This window comes from Rhagoletis zephyria, unplaced genomic scaffold (genome assembly GCF_001687245.7).
Source record: "Rhagoletis zephyria isolate East Lansing unplaced genomic scaffold, Rhagoletis_zephyria_1.1 Rzeph_scaffold_08538, whole genome shotgun sequence".
NCBI lineage: Eukaryota > Metazoa > Arthropoda > Insecta > Diptera > Tephritidae > Rhagoletis > Rhagoletis zephyria.
In genome coordinates, this window is record NW_016165618.1 from 11,570 (window position 1) to 16,455 (window position 4,886).

Consider the following 4,886-nt stretch of genomic DNA (forward strand, 5'->3'; position numbering starts at 1 on the left):
CAGCATGTTCGGGTTCGAATGCCGTCAGAGGCAACATGTAATTTTTAATTTTTGTTTTTTGTTTTTATTAATTTCGAAAAAGCATTTGAGAAGTGAAGGACAAAAGGGTGTACAAACGAAAAAATATAACAATGCCATTGTTAATATGTTGGAGTAGTTTTGTGCTACTCTGATGTAATGCAGGGATGGAGTATATGGTCCTGCCCTAGGACATCGCAATGTTAATTGGATCATATTTTTTATATGAATTGTGGTTAATTTTGGAGTACTCCTTGGTCCTTAGGGAGTACTCTTTACACGCATGCATGGAGTAGTCGTGATTTTTGCAGGGTTCAGCAATCGGTCCTTCTAGCCCGAACACAATGAAAACGACGAGCTACGGACTACAGCTGTCAAATTATTTTAACACGTACTCTTATGTAGATAATTATTTTGGCGACGACCGGGCTACGCGACGGCTGTGGTTGTGGCCAGATTAGATCTATTTCTATTTTTCCGGCGACAGATAAGGTTCTTCCTCTTCTTTTATGTCAAACTCATACAAATTCATGATGTCGCTGCCGCGTTCAAAAAAATCATGTCGCCATCGACAAAGCGTTTAGATAATGAAGATAACAAACTGGAAGCTGTGGCCCGTAGCTCGTCGTTTTCAATGTGTTCAGAACTTTAGACTTGACTTGACTTACCTCAACCTATAGCCTAGTTATGCATATTTGCACTGCTATACCATTTTTACGTAAAAAACAAAACCCCACAGAATTGTTAAGTGCTATGCGTTGGGTAACCTCTTACACGCAAAGCCCATTTAACAGATTCTTATGTGACAACTCTCAAGCAAAGCTAAAGGCCGGTTGTTTAGGCTGTGTGCGAGTTGACCTAAATTTTAGTACCTAAACTAATATTCCACTGGAAATTTCCAGCACTACTACAATTTAGGAAAACAGCTGCTAAAACCGTGCGAGTTCGTTTGACAACCTNAGCTAAGGGCCAGTTGTTTAGGCTGTGTGCGAGTTGACCTAAATTATAGTACCTAAACTAATATTCCACTGGAAATTTCCAGCACTGCTACAATTTAGGAAAACAGCTGCTAAAACCCTGCGAGTTCGTTTGACAACCTAAATTGTTTGTTTTGGAATTTGAATTTGTTTGCTTTTAATAAATATATCCATAAAATGAATAATTTTCTGGTAGCTTTGGGACTATTTAACAATATAATAAATTTGCAACAGAAAAGGAGAATGCTCCATCCATCGAATTACACATATACTTATCTGAATGCTAAAATCAAATAAATTTTTACTTACGTCTTTCTGAATATTTTCTTTTTTGTGTCATAGCAATGATAAAAATTATTTAAAACATCAAAAAATCGTTGTTCACTTAATCGCTCGCTCAAATATATTTGACTGTTCAATTTAGGTTGCAAAGTATGCTCGGAGAAAATCTAAATTGTTCCTATTCACTGCATTATCGACACTTTCTAGTGATTTAGGATTTTTCTCTATTTACGTAGCAATTTAGGGTGATTAGCACAAATCGGAGGTAGAAGCTCCGGTTAAGCACAACTACTGCTTTATCGATCACATGTTACATGCATGATGTCGAAATCGTCAATAGTGTAGTGGTAGTGATAACCAGACATTGAACAACCGGGCCTTAAGGCTCTGTTATACATACTTGGCATTGCTTGAGTGTTGTCACATAAGGAATCTGTTAAATGAGCTTCGCGTGTAACCGGTTACTCAACGCACAGCATTACATACGTAGAAGTCTGTTGGTTTTTGATTTCTACGTAAAAATGGTATAGCAGTGCATGCAATGCCAAGTATGCATAACAGAGCCTTTAGACTTGACTTGACTTACCTCAACCTATAGCCCAGTTATGCATACTTGCACTGCTATACCATTTTTACGTAAGAACCAAAACCCAACAGAATTGTTAAGTGCTATGCGTTGGGTAACCTCTTACACGCAAAGCCCATTTAACAGATTCTTATGTGACAACTCTCAAGCAAAGCTAAAGGCCGGTTGTTTAGGCTGTGTGCGAGTTGACCTAAATTTTAGTACCTAAACTAATATTCCACTGGAAATTTCCAGCACTACTACAATTTAGGAAAACAGCTGCTAAAACCGTGCGAGTTCGTTTGACAACCTAAATAGTTTGTTTTGGAATTTGAATTTGTTTGCTTTTAATAAATATATCTATAGAATGAATAATTTTGTGGTAGCTTTGGAACTATTTAACAATATAATAAATTTGCAACAGAAACAGAACAGTTTCCCCGATCGCAACGAGCACTCCAAATTATCTGTATTAAATACAATTGCCTCAAATCTGTCAGCTTTTGGTTTTTGCTATCCGTCTTTGGAACGCTTTACCTCTAGCAATCAGAACCATCAGGAGCGCTCTACCCTTTAAGAGAGAATTGCATCGACATTTTGTCCAGGCGGGGACCAATTGATCGCAGTTTTTTGTCATTTTCCTACCTTATTCCTGTCATTTGTCTTATTCTATTCGCAAATACCTAGCCTCTTTTTACAATTTTCCTCTCAACTATATCTTGTCTTATATATGTCTTATAATTAATGCGACTCTTCATTTTCAAATAGCAAGTAAGTAACTAGTTAAATTTATTAAATGCATTTGTGCTTAGCCATGTAATCCGGACAACAAATATTCTTTTTTGCTGGTTTATATAAAGCAGTGGATAAAAATATACGTCTATGCGAAAGGCAAATTTATCTGTTTAAATGAACACCACCAATATTTCTTGCAAACCCAGATCGATTTACATCTTTTATTTCGCCTCCGACACAGAATTGTTTTCGTACAAAATTACGCAAAAAAGCTTACTCGTTCGTTTTTAGGCATGCGAATTTCGAAAATTCGAAAATAAGATTCGGATTGCAGCTACTATTTCTACGATTCGTAGCAAAATCCGAGTACGAAAGAGTTGCAGAGTAGGGGTGTTAGTTTAATTGTAATTTTTTATATCTTTTCAAACCAAACAAATTAGGGGCCGGTTACTCAATGTCTGGTTAACGCTAATCCCCGGTTAAACATAGTTATCGACGTTACCGACTCCCTGTTGTATGCATGTATCGTAGACGTCGATAACGATGTTTAACTGCAGATTAGTGTTATCCAGCATTAGTAACCGGCCCTAAAAGTTTAAAATTTTACGTGTATAAATACAAGTGCTGAGCAGTGATCGGACTTCTATCACATAGTGGTAGATCTGCCACTTTTTTGAGCATCTACCACTCAAGGTCTGAAATCTACCACATATTCGTTTCGAGTCCAACGCTAAGGGCCGGTTGTTCAATGTCTGATTAGCACAAATCGGAGGTAGAAGCTCCGGTTAAGAACAACTACTGCTTTATCGATCACATGTTACATGCATGATGTCGAAATCGTCGATAGTGTAGTGGTAGTGATAACCAGACATTGAACAACCGGCCCTGGTTGACAATAATCATCGGCTAACATCGTTATCGACGTCTTCGACTCCATGCATATAACACGGTGTCGGTAACGTCGATAACGATGCTTAACCGGGGATTAGTGTCAACCAGGCTTTGAGCAACCGGCCCTAAACAGTACATGATAACAAGAATGATATAATTCAAGATTCCGCATTCCCGCAATGTCAATGTCTGGTTAACACTAATTTCCGGTTAAACATAGTTATCGACGTTACCGACTCCCTGTTATATGCATGGAGTCGAAGTCGTCGATGACGATGTTTAACCGCAGATTAGTGTTAACCAGACATTAAGGGCCGGTTACTCAATGTCTGGTTAACACTAATTTCCGTTTAAACATCATTATCGACGTGTTCGGCTCCATGCATATAACGTGGAGTCGGTAACGTCGATAACAATGTTTTACCGGAGATTAGTGTTAACCAGACATTGAGTAACCGGCCCTAAGTAATCGGCCCTAAGTCAGTTCCATTTGGTGTTCCCAACGCAGATAAGTTATTCTTCTTCTCTAACCAACGCGACGACGACCCTTTTAAGGGGTATGGGAATGTTTTCTATACCAACATGACCTTGCAATAAAAGAAGTTGTGTTTGAATTCGCTAAGCCATAACGCATTCGTACATACATATGTATGTAGCTTTTGTTATATGCTTCATCGTACCATACGTGAACCAAAGCCGAAAGAGGGATAATGTAAACAAATATACCAATTGTTTACATTTATATTTTCAAATAAGCCTACGTCAAATATTGAACTTTGTTTATACATTATGCATCGATCGATTTTCAGAAAAAAGTTTTCGTAGCGTTTTTGACGTTTTTCGGTTTTGTTTACACCGTCTTCTACCTCTTCATAGTGATTTTTTAGCAGCGATTTTTATTATAAATTTTGGTTTATTGCATATTTATGATATAAAATGAAGTGCTGTGTGGTTAGAACAAGTTTGTGCGTATGTTTGGTTTGCCAAAAGGCGTAAATTTGAGTGAAAAGTGGGTGCACGTTTGTGGCCAGAACGTTGGCATTGAAAAATCGACCCGTGGTAATGATATGCGATTGTAGAACACTTTTAATCATGAACACCATGTTTTATGAACTTTTTTTGGTAATTGTCATCAAGTTTTACTTTGTATATTTCATAATTGTTCACGCAAGTTTATTTTAATAAAAACGTAGATCGTACAAATGACATGGCAGAAAAATTAGCTGTATGCCAATGGAAAATTCTCGTACCCCTTTTATACAAGCATAACGGTAGAATTTGACAAGTACATAAAGTACAATACATACAAAGGAATGATACATATAAAGAACATAAATACATGAAATTAAAGCGTGAAGTGTGTGGTGAAATTTTGTATTTGCCTCCCATCTGTTTCGCCGTGCTGCCGGATCTGCAAT